The sequence below is a fragment of the Marmota monax genome, unplaced genomic scaffold, assembly GCF_021218885.2.
Source record: "Marmota monax isolate L192 unplaced genomic scaffold, Marmota_monax_Labrador192_F-V1.1 WCK01_AAM20220418_F8-fsc00342, whole genome shotgun sequence".
Taxonomy (NCBI): domain Eukaryota; kingdom Metazoa; phylum Chordata; class Mammalia; order Rodentia; family Sciuridae; genus Marmota; species Marmota monax.
The window spans coordinates 596,860-620,884 of NW_026692007.1; the positions used below are offsets into that span (position 1 = coordinate 596,860).

Here is a 24,025-nt window from a genome sequence, read left to right on the forward strand (position 1 = left end):
ATGTTCAGCCTGGGCTGCAAGCAGCTTCCCATGGGTGCTTACCTCCTGCTATTCTTTTCTTATTGTACTGCAGATTGAACCAGGATCCTCCTCATGCATGCTAGGCAAGCACTCTACCACTAACCTACATTCCCAGCCCCTCCTCCTGGTTCTTTTCTCCTGTCCTATTCCTTCTGACTGCTTCCTCACCCTGCCGGCACAGGCTCAGGAACTGCCCCTTGTGCACACACCATGCTCTGCAGGGGTCCTTGTTTGGCACTTGCAATCAGCCCCTTCTCCACTACATTCTCTCTAGGACTGCCTCCCCTGCCAACTCTATTTTCAGGCAGCTGCTCCAGAGTTCTTGGGGAGAAGGGTGGTGACCTCATCACAGTATCATAACTCTCTCAGAAAGTCCTTCCTACCCAGCAGAGCCACCCCTCCATCCAGCCCGCCAATGGGCTGACTTTCATAGAGCCAGGTGATCCTCATAATTGGAAGTGGTCAAGCCAAGGTCCAGTGAGCATCCATCACGATAATGACAAGAGACATCTAGCCTTGAGGGTGGAGGTTGAGGTCTCCTCCAACAGGAAGATACTGGGATCTCAGATCTACCCAGCATGACTAATTTCATTTAGGCTCTGCTTTCTCAGTTCAGTGATTCCAGAAGCAGGGGGCCTTGGGGTGCCCAGAGTGAGGGCTCTATGAAGGTGTATTGAATAAACATGTCATGCACAGGGCCTGGTCCTTTGCATCTCAGAGCCCACTTCCCCGGGAAATAGCTGTGACACAAAGATCCTGAAATTGCATCTGTTCAGGGGGTTCCTAGGACTCACATCTGTAGAAGTTGGTGTGTGAGTGCATTTTGCGGGGGGGGGGGGTGCAAAGTACATATTAGGGAAGGTTTTCCAGAGAAATAGAACTAATCTGGAAATCTATGAGATTTATTATGAAATCGGCCCAAGTGATTGTGGAGGCTGAGAAGTCCCACCATCTGCTATCTGCATTCTGGAGACCCAGAAAAGCTAGTGGTGGAATTCAGTTTAAGCCTGAAGACTTGAGAAGCCAGCACATGATGTCTAAGCACCAGGGGTGGGATGGGGGGTGATGTCCCAGCTCAAAAAGATAGAGACTTTGCTCTACTTCTGTATTTTTTGTTCTCTTTAGGCCATCACAGAATTTTAGGATGTCCATTCACACTGGAGAGGGTGATCCTCTTTGCTCAGTCTACCTATCCAAGTGCCAATCTCTTCCAGAAAGACCCTCACTGCCGCCCAGAGATAATGATTACTTGCAACCTGGACATCCCTTAGCAGGTCAAGTTGACACATACAATCAGCCTTGACAGGCATCACAGTTTCATAAATTGACAAGAGGTTCTGGACATAATAAAGGTCCTAGCTGGACCTGGTAACTGTAAAATCCAAACTGAGTTGTGGGTGTTTGGGAAAAGAGAAAGAAGAGAGGACAGTGTAAGATGTCTAATAAGAGTCTCAGGGGACTCTGAATCTTAAGGCAAAGCATAGGCCTGCAGTCACACCCAAATCCCAATTGCCTTATAGAATGGCAGACAAATGTAACTGCGTTTTGTATATTTTTTTCTGCCTTTCAGTAGGTCTTTGGAAAACACTCTCTCTCTTTTTTTTAATACCAGGGATCGATCCCAGGGGCACTTAGCCACTGAGCCAAAAATCCCTAGCCTTTAAAAAAAAAAAAAAAAAAAATATATATATATATATATATATATATATGCATACATACATACACACACACACAAACACACACATATTATTTAGAGAGCATCTTGCTGAGTTGTTCAGAGCCTTGCTAAGTTGCTGAGGTTGGCTTTGAACTCATGATCCTCCTGCCTAAGCCCCGAGGGCCACTGGGATTACAGCTGTGCACCACTGTGCCAGGCTGGAAAACACTACTTTTTTGGTGAAGGAGAAAAGCATTAAGAAAAATATCCAAGTCATCATTCAGGAATACAAAATTATCAGAATTTTGTCATGGCAAAGACAATCCTCAGAGCAGTGATGAGCTTCCAAAAACTCTTCTAGAACTCCTACTAGGGAGGAGTAAGAATGAGCTGAAGAGAGAGGCTCAGGAAAGAAGGACTTGGCCAGTGTTTCCTGCTCAGACCAGACCCCTACCCTAATGGGAATATTGGCAGCAAGGAAACATTCTTGGCAGATGGTAAATTTCTTCAGCTAAATTGGTTCGACACTTTTGTTTTCAACTTTGAGATATTTTTGGAGGGCTAAGGATGGAAAAAATGCATGATCTCTTTTTCAGATAATTGCTCATGCCCTGTTTTTGTTTAAGTTCTTGGAAACTCAGAATTGCAGGCTGTGAAGTGGGAAGGCCCTGGACCTAAGAAGGCTCTGTGCATGGTAGTTCTAGAAGGGTCAGGATTAGGCCATGGGTCCAGGGCTTCCTTGCTCTTACCTCTTTACCTCTGGACAAGGTGTAGGGAATTGAGGGACCAGCTATACAGCTGCTGCTGAGTGCACAGGATTAACAGTTACAGGTTTTTTTTTTTTTTTTTTTTGGAGGGGTGGGGGGGGGGGGGGGGGCATTAATGGAGAATTTAAAGGTTAGACATTGCATGAACTGTCATTCAAGTCACAGATGTTTCAGAAATAAGGGTACAGAGTCAGGGTACCCAGCCCCACCTGGTTAACTCAGCATGAGGGAATGAGGTAGGAAGGATTATTTTAGGGGAGGCTGCCTGACAGAAGGGTGGGGGAACCCCAGCATGTGGTCCTACAGGGTCTTCCTAGTTATTTTTTGTGGGGCAGGGTGCAGGTACTAAGGACTGAATCCAGGAGAGCTCTACCAGTGAGCTACATTCCATTTTTCTTTTTTATTTTAAGACAGGGTTTTGCTAAAGTCGCCAAGGCTGGCCTTGAACTTTCAATCCTACTGCCTCAGTTTTCTATGTTACTGGGATAACAAGCATGCACCACTGTCCAGCGCATGGTTTTCCTAGTTCTGAGCAAACTTACCAGTATTAGCTCCTGCAAATGGGCATCCTAACACCTTATGAAGTTCAAATTCCTGTAGTGGTTCAGTGACCAACACGGACTGAGACATCCTGCAAGCTGGGTAGCACACTGTTGGCTCCCAGTGGAAGAGATGTTTAAGCAATGATTCAATAAGATGATAGGAAGGATGGCGCAAGCAGGCACCTGGGCAGAAATTGAGAGAACAGCTTAAAGGCTGGATGGTTTTGGATCCTTATCAGGCTCCACCTCCAACCAGCAGGGTGACCTTGGGCAAATTACCTAGGATTTGAGACCACATTTTCTTATCTATACTAAGGGGATCCTAATAGTTCCGGCCTGGCCTCTGTTTTTAGGTCAGTTGATTGTGACCTCTTCCCTGCCTTCCCTTAAGGTAGGCTGGGGTTACCCGGCAGGGAAAATGTCTGCCTTCTTTCCTAAAGTCCAGGGCCCAGAGCTCAGGAAGCCTGCACTTCAAGAAATGAATGCCAGCTCCTTTTGGGAAGAGAAACAGTGCTACTACTTTCCAGAGCTTCAGGGGGTAAGTCTTCCCCCAAAGCTGCTCTTTTACCTCCATGGCTTTGGAGTAGAATCAGTGTGCTAGAGGAAATGTGGGGTTGGCTGCCTGTTATATCCTGTGATGGACAGACTTTGGATCCAATTTCTCAGTGTTTCTGATAGTTACTTTTAAAACACACTTATTAAGGATGATGTTTTTTTACCCCTTCTCCGCTATCCCCACCACACTTTTTTTTTCCTGTTTCCCTAAGGGTAAGGGATGACCTGAAGCCTGGGATGGGCTAGAGCATTCTGTTAGTGAATCTGGAATAGTTCTTGGTATCTTTGCTCCACACCTAGCCCTCACCATGCTCCTGTGAGATTCCAAGACCTTTGCTTCACTGGACAGATGCAATCTCTACCCCTCTTTTACAGGAAGTAAGGTGGGGGGTGTTTTCCTGGAACTTCCAGGTGTAAGAGCTGTGTACAGGAAAAGTTAATGAGACTTCTTAGTGACCTCCCTGGAGGAACAGCACTTCTAATTTCTGCAAAAGAGCATGAATTTTATCTTTATCAAATGGCATGGTGTCCATTCCCCATATTTCACAAAGGGGAAACTAAGACTAAGAGGCTGAGTACCTGGCCATGTGAATCTTGAGGATGGATAATCTGTAGGCCTTTGCTCTTCTGAGAATCTCTCTCTTGGGAATTCTTTCTTGTGTACCCCTGGCCTACTTAAATCCTGCTCTTTTGTCCTGGTTCATTATAAAAAGTCATGTGGTTTTAAAGTCTTTCTTGACCCCTTCCATCCATGAGCTGGACCTTGTGGGGACTTCTAAATCTTCATGGGCTTTCTTGTCAAGACTGTGCTGCTTTACATATGCACAACCATACTAGACTGTAAATTACAGGACGGCAGGGCCAGGTTGGTTTGCTCTGGGTGCGGAGTGTGCACAATAATTACAAGCCCTCAATGAAAGAATGAACAGATTTCGTGGGAACCAGGACTAGAACCCACCTTCCCAGGTGCGCTTCCACCGACCCAGAACCTTCCAGCCTCCTGAATAATAAGAGCCTGGGCTGTTCAGTGGATCTAAAAATTCCCATTGCCCACTACTGCTAGGGAAGAAAGGTCCAGGGGTCCACATCATTAGGAACTGTGAGCTAGGCGGCTAGATCATGGAAACGCGCCACATTGTTAGGGTGATGAGGCCAGGTGACCAGCCGGGCCCCGGGAGCCGGCTGTGGCGATTGCCCGCGCCGCCTCGAGGGGGCCCTGCCTCGGGCGCGGGCCGCCAGCCAGGAGGACGGGCCCGCCCGCGCTCTGATCCGCTCCCAGCCTCGCTGCGGCCATCGCCTGGCCGGACCGCGCCGCGGGCTCGCCCAGGTACTGGGGCCGGGAAGCAGGGGAGAGGCGGCCACGCGCCACCGCGCTCTTTGTTTCGGACCCTGGCGGGTTCCTGCGCCCTGAGCACCGGGACTCGGCTCTGGGCGCGCGGGGTTCCGGAGCTGGGGCGCTGGGGCGCGGGGGCCAGGTCAGGGACGTGCAGGCATCAGGAGCTGGGTGCTGAGACAACTTGGGGCTCGGGGACAGAGACACAGAGGGACCGTGGCTAGGGCGTATGGGGTCCTAGACTAGGGGCGCACAGTCACGGGGTTTGAGGCGGTTAGAAGACCGGGCTTAGCCGAAATAACAGGACAGAGCTGTGGTGAAGGCCAGCTCGGCCGGTGTCGGGAGTTCGGACCGGCTAAGCTGGGGTTGTAGGAAGCGGGCCGGCTGGGTCAGGGCCCGCGGCGCCTGGGCGCCCTGCACCGCGGGCGGGGACTGATCGGCACTGTCGCGGTCGCCGCCGGGCGGACTTCGCTCCCTGGGACACGTTTGGAACTCCGCGGCGAAGAGCAGCTTCTTGGGGCTGCAATGGGAAAGCTCGGGACCCTTCTCCCGCTCTTTGCAGGCAAGTGTCCCGATGCGTCTCTTTCCCTTTCCCTTTGGTGTTTAAGAGGCAGGGCGTCCCTCTGCACCTTTCCTTCCTTCTGAAGGAGCGAGGACTAGGAGGGTGGTGTCCGGGTCCGGGGGCCACCTGTGGCATGCGCCTTCTGGCACGGCGGCGCTACTTCTGACAAGCTGGGAGGAGGAGGGTCCCCAGGTCGTTGGGGTCTCTGAGATGCAGTGCCGCGTTCTAACCAGCGAGCCCTTGGGTTGTTTGCTTGATGCGACTTGAGAATTTGTGTGGCGGGAAGAGAACCAGGAGCTCTCTAGCACTCTTCAGACAGTGCCAGCAGGTGACCCGGACTCTCCAAAGTGATTGGAAAACAAAAAGCGCTCTCCAGGGTGTGGGGCCAGCGGAGACCATTAACGATGGTGGTCGCAACCGCTTGGGAAGATCCCCAGGGTCTGTCGCAGCCTGGTCACACACATTCATTTTCTGAGATTATTTTTCTCATTTTTTTTTTTTTAACTTCTTGATTGTATGGTGATAGAGGGCTCTTAAAATATACTGAAAAATAGGAACGAAGATCAGCTCTTGTGTTAATAACAACTAGCCCGTTAGAACTAACCCCTTTGACATTTTGGTCTGTTTCCATGTGGCTTTTGGTCTGTGCCTTTTAATCTTTTTTAAAATTGCTTTAGTTCTTTCCCTTTTGAATGAGATTTGCCTGTCTGTATGATTTTGATTCTGACCTATTTGGGGCCTGTGAGGTTATATTTGCAAATCAGTCAACATGTATTAAGAAAGGCCTTTCTGTGCTGAGGCCTTGAGGGCCAGGAAGGGGGTGGGGAGTGGCTGCAGCTGGAGGGTGGAAGAGGCAAGGCCAGTGCCCAGCCGGAGCCGGACCTGCACAGAGCGGGGGAGGGGGCCGCAGCAGAGCTGGGTGCTCCAGAGCTTACTGGAGGAAAAGGCCAACCTTCAGGCAAAATAATGGTGAACTCCTAAAGTAATAGGAGCACAATAAAGGGTGCAAGATTATTTGCATTTACCAAATGCTTTGCATGCTCTTATTTCATTTTACCGAATTGACAAGCCCTGGAAGGAGTTGGGGTTATTATACCACTTTAAAGATATGCGAACAGAGGTAAAGCCCAAGATGTTGAAGCATGGGGGTGTAGCCTAGAATTCCTGGACAGGATGGTGGGGTTTTGGGGCTCTTCTCCTGGCTGCTGCTGCACGTCTGACAATTGGATTCTAATGCATGTCTGGACAGCCCTTGCTCAGCTGAGGCTGCCAAAGCTATCAGCAGCAGCAGTTGAATTATTTCCTTAAATACCACCAAGAAGGTAGAAAAAAGTAGTAGCTTCAGGGAACTGCATGCTCCTGAATGCAAATTGATTGGCTTTTTACAAAGTGTTGCTCTGGCACCTAATGTTTTGAAATTGAGTTACTTGGGAGTGTGACCCCAGAGCTAAAGGGCACAGGGTCAAAATATGTTCCTGGGCTGCAGGAGGTGTTGCCCATGAGATAACAATGACCTGGGAAGGAGGCAATGAGGCAAGAAGAGTGAGTGGAAGAAGCCAAAGGGGTCTGGCAATCACAAAACGTTATCTCTGCAGGATTCTTTTTGCAGGACCCATTTAACAGATGAGGAAAATAACAAGCATATTTCTAAAGCCCTGGAATCATTAGGGGACCTGGATGAGCCCAGCCCCTCTGACTCTGTGTGCTGTGGTCCTTTCTAGGATCAGCCTGGAGGAAACTCCCTACATACAATCAGGGGAGGCCTCTATTCCCTCTCAGTGACCTGGTTTCTGAACTTGGTGGTCAGAGATATTTGCTAGCTGAGTGCTTCAAGAGTTCCTTTGGACTTCTCCTGTAGACTTTTCAGGGAGGGGGCTCCTGTTTTGGGGGGAGACTGATGAGTCTGCTCTACAAGGCAGAAACTGGGTAGGAGGACTAATAGGGTCTGGACTGAAGCTTTCCAGGAGGTGCACTCACCTGGGAACCCCTGGGTCCTTCCTGCAGGTCTCTGATAAGCAGCACTTGGATGGAAGGTCATCAGCTTACCTGTACCATCTAGGTGGTAAGCCACCACAACCCAGAGTCCTTTGCTGCTATCCCTGTTGATCTAGAATAAGGGGATCTGGTTAATTGGTTAAGTAAGCATTTGATTAACTTAGAGCTACTTTATTTATCACAGTTAGTGAGAGTGCTCAAAAAAATCAGAGCACAATTATTTCTTTTAATCCTCATAGTGAAACCAAGAGCAGGACACCATCCTCATTGTCACAGGAATCTTCATGCAGAACTGGTATTTAAACACCCTACTGTCTTGCTGTAAGGGTTGTACACTATATTTAAAACACCATGGATTGAGGATGGAGCTCAGTGGTAGAGCACTTACTTGCCTAACATGTGCAAGGCCCTGGGCTAGATCCCCAGTGCTGCAAAAAATAAATAAAAATTTAAAAAATACCAATAAAAGTCACTCTCATGGAAATACCATTGAACATGTGTTCATTCTTAGATTCAGCAAGCATTTTGGATCCTAGAGCATGTTTTGTCCTTATCCAGGTCCATGTCCCATGTACAGTTCTTTGGGTGTAGCTCAGGAGCAGGAATATTGATTTTCACCATGCCCGTTTCTTGTAAAAACGAAAAAACAGCATCTCCAAGTTTCTTTAGCTTTCTGTTTGAACTCTATATCAGGAATGTGTTTTGTGCAGGGGTATCCCACATATCCATGTGATGTGTTCTTCTTGAAGTACCTCCTGCTGTCCAGCTCCTGTTCTCTTAGAAAACCTCCAAGGCTCCACTGGGGACTTTTTCTGGAGAGGAGACCACTAAAGACAGGGTGAACAATGATCAGAGACATCTTGCTTAAGGGTGAAGGTCAGTGCAAATTAGGAGCCCTTGGAATACCCCATTGTGTCAGGGAAGGAGATGATAATTGATGTTCATCAGAACCACCCCTATACTCTTTTTTTAAAAAAATTTATTTGTTTTAATTGGTTTATCCCTAGACTCTTAAAAAGAATTTTGTTGATTTTTTTTAATACTAAGTTTTGTTCTAAGTTGGCAAAATGAATGAAAGATGGGTGATCTAGACATTTTTTTCCTTCAGAGCATCCCCTGATCAAGCCAAGGAGTGCTTCTTGGAGAGACCACCCAAGGAGAGGTTCTCTCTGTATTTGTCTCCATTCCCTGGGTTGGTCAGGAAGCCCCCAGAAGCCCTCCGCAAATGCTTGAGTAGCCATGCCAGCTTGAGAGGCTTTCTATCCATGATCTGATTGTTGCTCATCCATGAAAGTCGTCCTGATTGTCTCCATTTTCTGTAAGAGCCAAGCTTGAGCAACTTGCCCATGTCATGGGACAGCAAGTCTTGAATTTGAACTCAGGCCTGCAGTGCTTAGAGCCCTTGCGGAGAGGAGGGATTTTCCTAGTCACTGACTCATGGCCCAGCCTCTCAAAGAACCACCTTGCCCCTACTTGAGTGGGCAGTCCCAGGCTCCAGCTCAGGGCATCCGCCAGCCTCTGCAGCCAGGCTCCAGCCCCAGCTGCTTCCTCGGACACTGAGACCAGTCTTTCTTCTCTTCCTTCCTCTCTCAGCTCTAATTATGGTGTGTTAAGTTGCCGTCCCTTCCTCTTCCTCTTCTCTTTTTGGAGAGATAATCACATTTATACACCCTTTCCAGGACTGGCTTCTATCTTCATATATATATATTTTTTCTTTTCTGGTGGTGCTGAGGAATGAGCTAGAAGACTCTCAGAAATCCTGACTCTGCCCAAGTAGCACCCTGGAAGTTTTTTTCTTTTCTTTTCTTTTCTTTTTTTTTTTTTGGTTTTGGATATTTTGAACCCAGGTGTGCTGCTTTACCACTGAACTACATCCCCAGTCCTTTTTAGTTTTTATTTTGAGACAGGGTCTTGCTAAGTTGCTGAGGCTGGTCTTGAAATTGTGATCCTCCTGCTTCAGGCTTGCAGGTCTCTGGAATTACACACAGGCACCACCAAGCCTGGCACCCAGGAAGTTTTAACAAGGGCGTCCTGCTAATGATTATGAGCACTCCCCCTTTCCAGGTCACACCCCATAGCACCAGGAGACCTTTCCAGGTGGACCAAAGGGTGTCGTCTTTCATGGTTTCTTGGCAGCAATAGTGTGACATGGCGCCACTTGTGTGTAGATTTTATGAAATGTCTATGATAACTAGTTGGTTTTTATACACCAGTACACAAGTTGCAAGAGTGAAAGAAAGAAACTGCTGAGGAATTGGTGGGCAGGGCCGTTCAAGGCCGTCTGCAGTTGCTTCTCTTTTTACAGGACAGCCCTGCCCACTCCAGGCTCCTGGGAGTTGGTTATTTCCCACCAGAGGGTTCAGGAATCCACGTTCTCCCCATTACCTTAGAGCACAGCTGCAGTTTGCAGCATTTCACTCACTTGAGGGCCGCACAATAAACTGCGCAGGCCCACATCTGGCCAGCCTGACGGCCCTGGGGCCATGCTGGGCCATTAGCCAGGGTGTCTGAGTCTGTGCACATTCCTTCCAGAACAAAGGCCTCCCTTGGCCTGGTCCTGGCGTTCCTCTCTACTTTGTAATCCTCACCTTTCCTAGAGATTTCCCTGGGCACTCACCCCTCTCCCCACTGGCCATTTTGGAGGTAGATCAAAGGTGTGTTCAGGCTGAGAGGCAATGAAATAGTCCAGGCTCTGGCATCTCACAAACCTGGGGCAAATCTAGCCTTTGTCCAGGGAGATTTTGGTCATTCCTCACCTACAGCCTGGGATGCACTCGCAAGGGATCCTGAGCTTGGGGTGGGAACTACAGCAGGGTGCTACTTTGTGTGACTGCTGCCCTCCCTGCTTGCTGGCTCTGGCCCCAGTACTGCTTTGGTCCTGATGAATTCCCCTGACCCCTGGGGTCTGAAGAGCACCTTGCCTGCTGCCAAGAAGACTTCCCCCTTCTTGGAGGTGTTATCTGATTCCCAGCTGGGGGGTGGGGAGTGCATGGGATGATGACTAGATGACACAGGGGAGGCCAGAGTGATAGATGAGTTTGTCCCAATGATGGGACAGGTGTTTCCAGTTTGTCTCCTCTGGAAAGGCCTGCAGAGTCCAGTGGCCAGGGGCAGAGGAAAGAGACTTTGTAAACATGTGGTGGCTGGGCTGTGTGCTTAGGGAGGCAGGTGGGGCCCCAGGCTGGTTAAGAATGTGTTTCCCTCTTGTCCTGTGGGAGGAGGTAGGCCAGGGTTGTCATCTGTTTACTTAGGGAGTAGCAGATGCTCTCAAGAAGCAAATGTGTCTTTGCTTCCGAACTTGCTTTTTGACTGTTTTTCTACAAAATAGTAATAGGTGCTCATTTTAGGCTTGCAAAAGGTCAAAAAAAAAAAAAATCTAAGGAAGCAGGAACAACGTCTTTCAAATCTCACCCTCTACCTCCATGTTAGTCAGCTTTCTGTCAATGTGATAAAATACCTGAGATAATCAACTTCTAAGAAGAGGAAGTTTGTTTTGGATCATGGTCTCAGTTGTTTCGTTCCATGGTCAGTTGGCTCCACAGCTTTTGGGCCTGTGGCGGGGCAGAACATAATGGCAGGAGAGGGTGGTGGAGGAGCTGCTTACCTCTTGGTGGCCAGGAAGAGAAGAGAGAAAGAGGAAGGAGCTGGGGTCCCAGCATTCCCTAGAGGGCACACCCCAGTGACAATTCCCTAAGCCCTATCCCTTAAAGTTTCTACCACCTCCCAATAGTACCATGAGTTGGGATCCAAGCCTTCAACACAAGAGCTCTGGAATGAGGGCATTTAAGATGTAAACCATAATACACCCGAGGCGACAAGTTTAGCTTTCTATGCTTTTGAATTTACCAAGCTGAGATCATACTGTTTGTATTATTTTGTATCTTGCATCTTAAAAATCACTGTGGCAATAGGAGTCTTTCCCAATCTGCAAATAACTCTGCATAAACAGGACTGCTGGTGAACAGTATGTGGAGGTACTTACGTTCTTGTGCTTAAGTATTTGTCCACAATCATCTGTGTTATGTGTCTATCACTACACATAGATCTTTGGGCAGATACTATCTAGTCATGTTCTTAGATTTCTAGCAGGTTGTTTGGTATCAAAGAACACATTTTTTTTTTAATTGTGGAAAGCTACAAGTAATGTAGAATTTAACATCTGAATCAAATTAGGTTGTATAGGTCAGTTTGCTTTAAGCATATTCACATTGCTATACCACCATCTCCACCCTGCATCTCCAGAACTCTCTTCATATTGCAGAAATATAACTGTACTCACTGAACATTTAAGTCCTCATTCTCGTCTCATCCTAGCCTCTGGTAAACCCTCATTCTACTTCCTGTGTTAATGATTTTGACACCTCCATGGACCTCATAAAAGTGGAGTCAATATAGTGTTTGTCCTTTGGTGACTGGCTTATTTCACTTGGCTTAATATCTTGAGGTTCACCCATGTAGCATGTGCCAAAATCTCCTTCCTTTTTAAGGCTGAATAATATTTCATCAAATGGATATGCTGCATTTTGTTACTCTGTTCATCAGTTGATGGACACCTGGGCAGCCTCCACCTTTGGCTGTGGTAAACACGGTGTGCAAGTCCCTGCTTCTGGGCAGATATCCAGATGTGACCACAAACTCTTTGGGGTTCCCCCACATATTCAAATTGCTGTTGAGACAATGGGCTCACTGGATTCTCACATTTTCATGGTGTCTGCCTACTGTCTCTGCTAGCACTGCTGGGTTGGCGTCCAGAGGGTAAAAACCAGGCCTGGCGGAAAAGGGAGAGGGAGATTTCTTAACCGAGCTATTTTGACAGATTGTGTAAACTTAGTGATTAATGGAATGAGAAAGCAGGAAGAATGTCTTTCATTTAAAAAAAAAAAAGCCTTAGGGGCTGCTTGGTTTTATTTTCAATTAAAAGGGTCTGATTTTGTTGCTGGAGAATGGTTTTAATTTGGATAAATGGTTCAGTCTGGGAACCACATGCCAGAGCCTATGATCTATGAGTGCAATTACGCTGGGTTTCCTCTGCTGCTTTTCGGAGGGAACAACACAGAACCTGGCCTTGCTCTGGTTTGGCTCTGTTAATGGCGCTGGCGGCCCCTGAGCAGTTGGAGTGTGGCGGCTTTTCTGATCAGTACAAGAAGCTTGCTGGGACCAGCAGTGAGCATGGCCATAACGCCCTTGGTGGCTGATGCTGGTTAATTTTTAGCCTCTAAGAATGTATTCACAATTCCAAGTCAGGAATGTCAACAAACAGGCTCTCCTTTTTTTCCTCCCTTGGAACATGTTGGACCAGAGTTACTGGCATCTTTTCCTTCATGGGCATTTGCAGAATTGGTCAGATTTGGAGGAATGAGGAGGGAGGCAGAAGCATCCTTATATTCACTCGGGATGATTCGCAGCTCTAAGTCAGGCAGGACTGGTGGGGGCCCTTGAGGAGGGGGCAGAGGGCCGCTTTGTATGGGTGGGCGGCTTGGCCTTCTTTCCAAGGGGCTGGTGGGGTGAAGGGAGTGAGGGAGTAAATCCTGGGGGGATGTGGAATGGGTGAGACATCTGGGGGAGAGACCATGAGGGCCCAGGTCCCAGGAAGCAACTACCTGGTGTGTTCCTAGAGTAACAAAGGGGATTATTACTCTAGGCAAAGGGGGAATAGAAAGATACAAGATAGAGTGTTCTACCCTTTTAGTTAGGGAAACTGAGATAGATCCTGGGACAACCTTCCGAGAAGTTTGGAACAATTATGCTGCAAGATCTAAAACAATGCCCACTGATCCAGGGTAGGGGGAGGTGAGGGATCCCCAGGGTGAGAGGTCTAGACAGTTTGCACCAAAATTTCCAAGAGTGCAAACTATAAAAGAAGAACAATGTTACTCTATGAGGTTGTTGTAGAACTGTGAAGCTAGTAAGTGTCATCCACTGGCTTGTGGAGAGGCAAGGCAGCTATCTCTTGCCCTCAGTTCTCAACAAAGGGCAGTTAGTTATTAGCTTAATAATGAATGGGGTTTGGGAAAGTGGGCTCCTGTACTTGGGGCCCTGACCCCTTTTCCTAAGGAAGAGGAGATGGGTGGTCCTATTAGTTGGTTTTATGTTACTGTAACAAAATACATGAGGCAGACTAGTTTTCTAAAGAAAAGAGGATTCATTTTTCAATTTAATTTTATATTTTGATACTGAGGATCGAACCTAGGAGCACTTTACCACTGAATTATATCCCCAGACTTTTTAATCTTTTTTTTAAAATTTTGAGACATGTCCTCCCTAAGTTACTGAGGCTGACCTCAAATTTGCCATTCTCCTGCCTCAGTCTCCCGAGTAGATGGGATTATAGGTGTGTGGCACCATGACTGGCTTAAAGAAAAGAGGTTTATTTAATTTACACTTTTGGAGACTAAATGGCCATGATGGAACGGTTCCACTGGTTCAGCCTTTGGTGAGGCCCTAACGGAGGTCCCATCACAATGATGGTACCAGGTCGGGAAAGAGGAGATCACGTCTTAAAACTGGAAGCCAGGTTGCAATTTAGGAGTTGAGCTCCCATGACAGCTATGGCCTCTTCCTAGGGCAACTGCCCCAAGACCTAACCACTTCCCTGTGGCCTCACTTCTTAAAGGGCCCCCCAGCTCTTTGCACCGTCACACAGAGGAATGAGATTCCAGCATGTGAACTTTTTTGGAATATACTCAAACTGTGTAGCCTCATCTCTGCATTGGGATAGAACACGAGCCTCATTTCCTCAAAGTTTGGCCAGTGCACTTCGGTTTCCTTGAGCACCCTTTGGAGACCTTTCTCATTTCCCACTGGAAAGCCAGATTGTGATTTTAGCCAGATTGTGCTGATGAAAAATTTAAGTGAGATAAGTAACTGACAACACAGAATTGATTGATCTTGTTCTTTTAACTCCCACTCCATTTGAAAAAGAATAATCCAAAGTACAGGTCATTAATGGGAGTGCACCATGTTTTTAAGGTCTTTTGTTTGTTATGGAGATAATAAAACCACAAGAATGAAGATTCTACATTTTTATTTATTTTTAACTTTTTTCCACTTTTTTTTTTTTTTTTGAGTACTGGGAATTGAACTCAGGGACACTTGACCACTGAGCCACATCCCCAGTTCTAATTTTGTATTTTTTTTTTTTTGTATTTTATTTAGAGACAGGGTCTCACTGAGTTGCTTAGCGCCTTGCTGTTGCTGAGAGTGGATCTGAACCTGCGATCCTCCTGTCTCAGGCTCCCAAGCCGCTGGGATTACAGGTGTGCACCATGGCGCCAAGACTTTTTCCACATTTTTAATTAGTGCACTATAGTTGTACATATTGATGGAATTTGTTGTTACTTATTCATACATGTGCACAATATAGCAATATAATTTGACCATTATCACTCTTCAGCACTTCTCTGATCCTTCTCTGATCTTTTCCTCTACTGAGCTCCCTTTGATTTTTTAGGAGATCCACCCGCCTTCTTTTTTTCTCTCTTGCTTCCGCATATGAGAAAAAACAGATGACTCTTGACCTTCTGTATTTGACTTATTTCATTTAATATGATGGTCTCTAGTTCCATTCATTTTCCTGAAAAGGCCATAATTTCATTTTTCTTCATGGCTGAATAAAACTCCATTGTGTAGATATACCACATTTTCTTCATCCATTCATCTGTTGATGGGCACCTAGGCTAGTTCCATAGTTTGGCCATTTGTATCACTGCAGTAAGATGACTTTAATTCTTCTGAAATACTGAGTAAATACTGAGAAGTGGTGTAGCTGGGTCATATGGTGAATCCATGCCTACACTTTTGAGGCTCCTCCATACTGATTTCCATAGTGGTTTTACTAATATACAGCCCTACCAACAATGTAAAGCTCTACATTTTTAAAAGGCTCACCATTCTCATTGTACCAAAGCACAGGATCATTTTTCTCTTCTTGTCTAGGTGTTTGCAGTGGTTCTGTGTTGGTAGCATAGTGTGTATGTAATTTTCATGTGGATGATTTCCTGAATCCTTTGCCCTATCCTGAGTGACTCCTGTGTTTCTGTGCTGTCTTCATATGAATGACTGTAATGACTTCCTGTAACCCTTGGGGTAAAGGCTAAACTCCTCTGCATGATCCCTCAACTTAGGGTTGGTGATTTTATTGTTTTGTTTTTTAATGCACTGCTGAGGATTGAACTCAGGGTCTAGTGCAAGCTGAGCAAGGGCTCTGCCATTGAGCCGCATCCCTAGCTTGGGGCTAGTTTTTCAGCAGGTGATTCTTGTTAGTGTCTCTTTTAGAATATACCAAGCTCACATTGGCTCTGATTGGTCAGGTATCTGGGAACCTGTTTGATTTTTTAGGAAGTCTGTGAGGTGGTCTGTGAAGCCTCACCTAACAGTGAGGTGGCCCCTCTCCTGGGCCTGTAGTCAATCCCCAAGGGGCTGCATTCCTGTCCCTGCTGGTCAGAGGTAGGCTAGGTGGGAGGTGCGAATGGTTCCCCTAAATCAGATCTTCACATTCCGGTTTAGCCCTTCTGTCTGCTGTGGCTCCCTGGGCCCATGCACAAGAATAAACCCAGCAACCTAGGGCCAGCTGCATGCTGATGGGGCTGGATGTGCTCCGAAGCCACTTAGTGCTGATGGGTGGGTGTTTGTGGCCAGGACTCTTGGTGTGTGTCCAGCTGGGGCCTGTCAGTGTTGAATTCAGTACCGGCCCAGCTGAGGTCCAGACAGACTAGGGCTTCAGTTTTTGGTGCCAAGATGAGCTGGACAAATGAGTGGAGCTGACAGACTTTTGGCCGACAGTCATCTCTATTGTCCTGCGTCCCTGTGACCCCTGGAATTACTGCCTGTCCTTTCATTTATTCACACAGGTTGTTTCCGCTGTATTTTGCCTGTCGTCAGACCCGTGTGCTCTGGGGACATCAGATCTTCCATCTCCTATGGTGCCAGATGGTTTTGTGCAAATAAGAGGAGGGCCTGGGCTTGGGCACTGCTGGTCCGGCCTGTTTCCCCTGGGGGAGCAGGCTTTGCAGCAACAAGGTGACACTTACACCTGCCTCTGCCATGTGTTCTCCAGGTGACCCTAGGAAAGTCCCCTACTCCTCTGAAGTAATACGAAGATGAGGGTCAATAGGAAGGACCTCAGTGAGCCTCACTGTACCTGTAACATTGTGCATGTGAGGATTCTTCCTGCATAAAAACTAAGGGTCAATGCTGTTGCTTTAATTTTATTTGCAGTTATTCACCCCTTGGAGGAGCACTGAACTCAAAAGAAGACTTTTTTTTTCTTTTATTAATGCATTATATTTATATATAACAGTTAGTTTCATTTGACATAATCTGATGTGCATGGAATTTCATTTACTCCATTTCAGTACCTGGTGTCTCCTCCCCTTCTCCATCTGCGAATCTCCTTCCTCTTCTCCTCTCGTCTTCTTTTTGCTCATTTGTGTGTTTATTTTTGGTTGGTACTTCATCAATACACATAAAGGTGGAATTCACTGTGGTATGTTTATACATGCACATAGGGCAATTTTGTTAAATTCATTCCACATTTTCTCCCCTTTCCATACATCTTCCCTCCTTCCGCATCTCCTCCTTCTATTTGACTGATCTTCCCTCTATCTTTATGATATCCCTTCCCTTTTACCTTATTTTGCTTTAGCTTCCACATTTGGGAGAAAACCTTTGACCCTTGACTTTTTGAGTTTGGCTTATTTCACTTAGCATAATGTTCTCTGTTTCTATCCATTTATTAGCAAATGCCATAATTTTATTCTTCTTTGTGGCTGAGTAACTCCATTGTGTGTGTGTGTGTGTGTATCACATTTTCTTAATTCATTCATCTATTGATGGGCATCTGGGCTGGTTCCATAACTTTGGGCTATTGTGAATTGTGCTTCTATAAACATTGATTTGACTGTATGACTATAGTATCCTGATTTTAGTTCTTTTGAATAAATATACTGAGGAGTGGGATAGCTGAGTCATAAGGTAGTTCTATTCCTCGTTTTTTGAAGAATCTCCACACCGTTTTCCAGAGTGTGGAGTCTGCAGTCTCACCAACCATGAATGAGTGTTCTTTTTTTCCTCATGTCTCACCAGCATTTATTATTACTTGTAGTCTTGATAAGTTATTATTCTGACTGGGGTGAGAGGAAATCTTAGTGTAGTTTTGATCCACATTTCCCTGAATGCTAGAGATAGTGAATGTTGTTTTCATTTATTTGTTGACTGTTTGCTTTTCTTCTTTTGAAAGATGTCTGTTTAGTTCTTTTGCCCATTAATTGATTGGGTCATTTTTTTTTTGATGTTGAGCTTTTTGAGTTCTTTATATATTCTGAATATTAATCCCCTGTCAGAGGAGTAGCTGACAAAAATTTTCATCCATTCTATAGACTCTTTCTTCATTTGAAGCCATTCCACTTATTGACTCTTGATTTTATTTATTTAGTTTCAGAGGTCTTGTTAAGAAAGTTGGTGCCTGCAACCCAATATGTCAGAATGTTGACTCTATGTTTTCTTCTAGCAGTTGTAAAGTTTCTGGTCTAATTCCTAGGTCTTTGATCCACTTTGATTTGACCCAAAGAAGAGCAAAAAGGCCCCCCGTGCCTCCAGGTCAGTCCCCCACAGACTGACTAGGATGTCTTGAAGGCTGGCCGGCCTTCCAGGTGGTCTGAGTGGCATGCTGACCATCACAGGCCCATATTCCCAGTAGTTAGCCCTGTTCTTTCCCTGCTAATCAACTCTGGGGTGGGGTTGTATACTGTTTGTTGATCTCTCTCCCCTTCAAAGACAGAACCAAGGCTGTGGCTTCTTCTTCTTGTCCTACCCCCCCCCCCCATCCCTGCATGATAAGAGTTTTGGAAGGAGATAGATTGCTGTGTATCCTTGGGCAAGGTGTTTCCTCATTCAGAGCCTCCATTCTGTCCTTCAGATGGCAGAAGACCGGCCTTCTTGGCTGACATACAACATGTTTCATGTTGGGGGGAAGGCAATGCCATGCCAAGCTGGGTGCATTCTTAGATGGTGGCCTTTACTAAACACATACACACACACACACACACACACACACACAAGCTTCCAATTTTTCTCAGGGTTTCATTCTTGGGGTTTTGCTTTGCAATATACTCCTTTAACTTTCAGGACTGAGCCATTTGTGCCCCCTCTTAGAGATTTGAAAATCTAGCCTAGTGTTATGTTCTTGGAAATTAGCCATGTTTCCAGTTACCGTGTTATTGAAAGTTGATGGCAAATGCCTACTTGGAGCCCCCGAAGGCTCCCTGATGAGAGTTGCCAACACAAAGCTGTTACTTTACCATGCTTGTAGCACAAAAGAATATTCTTTTTGGACAGAGCATGTGATGGAGTTTCCTTGAAATCCGTACAGTAAAATGGCGAGAATTCTTTTCTTTTGCTTTTCTCTCCAAATGGATCCCAGTCTTGATACAGACCCCTCAGCAAGGCATTAATCTCTTGTCTAACATTTAAGGGAAGGTTTGGTTCTCATAAAAGAATGCCGGGTGTCCAGCAGACCCGTCTTAGGAAGAGATGCTCCTCTTACACTTACCTGTTCTCTGCTGAAGCTACCCAGAACATGTTTGCAAATTCTGTACTTGGGACTGAATGCACTGAAGAAACCTGTCGAATTTTGCGAGCACCTTCATTTGGTACTTTCAAGTGCACCAGCTAGCTGCCAGGTTGGGGAACGGGTGAGGTGATGGTGGGCAGCTTTGCCAATAGCGTGGGCTTTGTTTGCTAGCTCTGGTGGAGAGACAGCATGTCCAGGCACAGGTTATCTCTCTGTCAGCTGATCCATGTGCCCATCCCCAGAGAGGCTGCTGCAGCCCACTCAAGGGCCATCGTATCTGTCAGTTGGTGGTTGGCCTTGGCCCTGGTAGAACACATGGCGCCGTGTCCTGGGGTGGCAGCTCCTGACTCCCCCACATCTGCCAGGGTTTCCATAACACACTGCTCTGTTCCCAGCTGCGTGAATGAATGTGGAACAGTGGCAGCTTGTAAACCTCGGGCTGGTTGCCGTGAATAGAAGGTACGCACCCCAGGGTGGAGGCGGTGGGCAGGAACGTGGCTGGCATGAATTATTGACTGTGTGGGAGGCCCCGAGTAAGGGGAGGTTCATTTGTTCCTTCCTTTGTTCATTCATTCCCTCCTCATGCCTTCTTCCATGCAGCTGTGTCCCAGATACATTGAGCCCTCACAAAGCCGAGGCTCAGCGAGTTAGGCAGCTTGCCTGTCCTCTCAGCGTGGACATGAAGGCAGGGACATCCTGGGTCTCACCCTCCTGACTCTCCTTCACTCCACCACGTTTCCTGTGAGCCTCTGGCCCTGTACCTCAGGGCAAGGGCACTTGTCCCAATCAGGTCTCACTGCTGCCTGCCACTTACTCTCCTGAGGCTCCTATCATTCCTTCAGGCCCTCTGAATGAGATCAGCTGCCTGCAGCAACCTGTCTTGGGTTTGAGTCAGAGGAAGGTCCTGGGGGTGCCACTGAGGGTGGAGCTTTGCTGAGGTGCTTGTGGGTACCAATAGCTGCAGGGAATATTAGGAGGAAGCTTAGATGTGGGTTGCTGTCAGCATGCGGGCTGTGGAAGTAGTGGATGCTCTGAGCTTCCCGTACTGTTCTTTGGGGCAGCCTATAGGTGCATTCTTGTCAGGTCCACTAGGAAACCAGAAATCGAAGTGTCCTGAACCCGGCATCCAGAGATTCCTGTCCTTGGCTCCTCTCCTCAGAGGATCCTGTCCCTGTGGAAAGGTCCAGCATTAGGGGGGGTCGAGATCTCTACTGGGACTGGAGGCCAGGCACGGTGTTACGGATGCAGGTCAGATTGACTGTGTGCAGCCCCATCTTGTGTTGCTCAAGCCTCTGATCTCCATTACTTTAATGAGAAAGGCAGCATGACCTTGGACCTCCAGGCTCAGGGTCAGGCTGGCTGCCTAGATCACACCTCCGAGATCTATCTATTACATTGTCAGGTGTGGAGCCTGGCTTTCCTGAAGTCGGCGACAGCCAGGGTGGTGAGGACTGAGGGGTTGTGGACATACCTCCATTACCCAGGTTTCTGGAGAATCCCTCTATCATGGAAGGGTCCAGGCATCCTAAGGCTGGGGGTCAGAGTGTCTCCACCCAATGGGTCAGGGTGTGACCTGAGCCCCAGAAACCTGGGGTCCCTCCATCACAGTTCCCACTTCCTTCCTGTTCCTGGGTGCTAAATCTCTCTGGCCACTTTGTGATCCATGTCCCAGGCTAGAATTTGGCTCTGTTGTGGCTGAATATAGCATTCACTGGATCTGTATTTTCACATAAAGTGAAGAGGAAGTTGCAGATGAAGTACAGATCAGCTTAGTGCATTATAGAACTTAAAATATTTAACTTTTCCCTCCTGACTTTTTTTTTGGGAAATTGTTCACATTTTTAGAAATGTTGAATGAAGAGGATAATGAGCTCTCATATAACCTTCATTTCTGTTTGTTCTGGGTTTTTGTTCTTTTTTGTCCTTTGGCCACATCGACTTTTATCTTCTGTGGAAATGAGTTGTACAAATCATGAGCTGTACCCATAAATACTTCAGCTGCATTTCCTAGGAACAAGGACATTTCCCCATATTGCTCAACCTCACGACCATGAGCACAGAGAGAAAAAAAATTTTTTTTTTGGTACCAGGGAGTTAACTCAGGGGTGCTTAACTACTGAGCAACATCCATAGCCCTTTTAAATTTTTTATATTGAGATAAGCTCTTGTAAAATTGCTTAGGATCTCGTGAAGTTGCTGAGGCTGGCTTTGAACTTGCAATCCTCTGCCTCAGCCTTCTGAGCAGCTGGGATTACAGGTGTGCACCACCGCACCTGATGAACACAGAGAAATTTAATGTTGATTGGATGGCATGTTACCCCAGATATCCCAATTGTACCTAGAGTGGTTTATCACTGTGATTTTATCCACTCAGAATCCCTCCCACTATTTTAGTTTTGTTTTTGGTCCTGGGGAATGAACCCAGGGGCGTTCAACCAATGAACCACATCCCTAGCCCTTTTTTTTTTTTTTGGATGTTATTTAGAGACAGGGTCTTACTGAGTTGCTTAGGGCCTTCCTGTTGCTGAGGCTGAATTTGAACTTGTGATCCTCCTGCCTCATTCTCTTGAGTCATGTGCACCACCATACCTGGCCTCACCATTGTTTACATGTTGCACTGATTATGTATTTGTTCTGAAATCTGAAACTGTGTCCCTACTTTCTTTATTTTAATACCATTATTATTTTTTTCATTATATCGACTTTAAAGTTTTTCGTTTTGAGACAGTTTGCAGAAGTTGTAAGGAATAATACAGAGAAATTTCATGTGCTTTCTATCCATTTTATTCTAAAGGCAGTATCTTGAAAAAGTCAAGTTTTTCACAGTGTCACAATCAAGATATTGATGTTGACAGCTGAGACACAGAACACCCGTTACCACAAAGAGGCCTCATGTGCATCTTTATAGCTATGCCCACTGCCCTCCCATCCCCACCTCTCTTTAATCCTGGCCACCACTAATCTGTTCATTTCTGTGGCTTTTCACTTTAAGAATGGGAATTCTAAAGTTTAGGATTGGTGTTTTTCACTCAACATTATGTTGTTGAAGTTCACCCAGATTGTGTATCAATTTGCTCCTCTTTATTGGTGAGTAGTGTCCCTTAGCATGGAGATACCACAAATTGTTTTACCACTCACTTGTTGAAGGATATCTGTTCCATGTTGAGTCTTCTAATCCATGAATATGGTATGCCTCTCTAGCTATTTATGTGAGGGGAAAATGTGTCGTTTTTAGCATATGAATTCTATGCATATTTTAGTAAGATTGACACCCAAGTGTTTCATTTTTTGGAGTGATAGCAAATGGTGTTGTGTTTTAAATTTTATTTCCATGCTCATTGCTAGTATGTAAAAATACAATTGACTTTCATACATTTTCTTGTTTCTTGTAATCTTGCTTAGTTTTCCTAGGAATTTTGTTTCATAGATTTCTTGTGATTTTCCATGTAGAGAAGCATGTTATGTGAACAGAAGGACAATCTTGTTTTTTTCCTTGACATTGACTTTTTGAAGATCCTGAGCCAGTTTTCCAGTAGTATTACATGGTCTGAATTTTTCTGATTCACAGTAAGTAGCTTTTGTGAAATGATTTCATTGTGTGAGGTACCTCTGTTTGCTTCACATTGAGAGATGGATTATCTGTCTCTCACATTATTGGCCAGCGAAGTTTGATCACCTGGTTAAGACTCCTAAATTCCTCAATGTCAAAGTACATTTTCTATTTTACACCCCCACCCCCATTTTACACTTTTGATACCTGAGTATCCTACTTCCTAACAACTTTTACTCAGTGTTTTTAACATATAAGCATGATCTCCACCTGAATCTATTGGAGGTTATGAAATGGTAGACCTTAACTGTTTTTAAGCATTTTAGAAACACTTATTGATTTGTACATAGATTGTTGCTTATCGATTCCTTTGACCTGGGTGGGAAGCTCTTTAGTCTAAAAGACAGTCTTGACCAGGAGACAATTTTATTTGTTGTGTTTATTCCTTAGATACTTTGTAAATCTGGTGAAAGAAAAATGCCCTCAGTTTTCCTTCCTTCCTCCCTCCCTCCCTCCCTCCCTTCCTTCCTTCCTTCCTTCTTCAGTTCTGAGGATCTACCCCAGAAGCTTGCCCATGCTAAGCACCTATACTTCCACTGAAGTATATACTCAGCCCTTTTGAAATTATTATTTTGAAGCTGGGTCTTGCTGAGTTGCCCACACTGGCCTCAAGTGTGCATTCCTCCTGCCTCAGCCTCCAGAGTAGCTGGATTACAGGTGTGTGCCATCATGCCCAGCTGCCTGCCATTTTTACACAGTTGCTCAGGTAGTGAAGGGCTTCAGGTAGCACCATGTGTAACCTCCATGGACCTGTTAATGTAGCTGCTCTCCCATAGAACAACATGACGATGCCTGAGCAGGGTTCACCTGCCAGGTATGGCGACTGTCTGGGTAGTTCTGCTGAGAGGGAGCCTATGTTTTGGCATATTTGTCTAACTGAGTGGTACTCAAAGTGCAGTCCAGACCAGCATCAAAGTGAGGACCCTTGGAAATGCCAACTCTGAGCTCCACCCCAGACCTCTTGTACCAGACACTTCAGGTTGGCTCGACAAGGCTTAGAACCGTTCCTCCAGACTAATCCTTCTTCCTGTGTGTGATGTAGTCTGAAACACCAGAGAAGCAGTTACACCAGGTAGCTTTAAAGTTCCATTAGGCTTTTCCGTGCTCTAAACATATCCTGTCAAACTGGTCAATTGCATTCTCAAGGCCTCTCAGTCACTGTGCAGAAAGAGCTGCATTTATGGCTCAGACTTAAGAAAACTCCTTTTAGCTCTTTACACCCCCAATTTGAATTTCTGTCTAAGATTAGGACACCCAGAACAGCGCGGCATTAGAGAGGGAGGTTGGTGCTCACCAGCATAATTTTGTGCATATTTTTAGCATTTGTTCCTATTTGACCTTGTCCTCCACGGACTGGCTTATTACCTTCAGGAGTGAAAAAAAAAAAATCAACATTTCTGGAGGTCAGTGTCCT

At 46.1% G+C, this 24,025-nt stretch overlaps 1 protein-coding gene across 3 annotated transcripts in view; it reads left to right on the plus strand.

The window, feature by feature from the left end:
• The first annotated feature begins 4,757 nt into the window (after positions 1-4,757).
• Tns3 (tensin 3) overlaps positions 4,758-24,025 on the plus strand; it is a 270,335-nt gene continuing 251,067 nt past the window's right edge. For 2 of the 3 annotated variants that reach the window (XM_046451661.1, XM_046451611.2), the window contains exon 1: positions 4,758-4,869. The gene's annotated coding sequence lies outside the window, so the exon portion shown is untranslated. The other variant, XM_058582006.1, reaches the window with a different exon arrangement.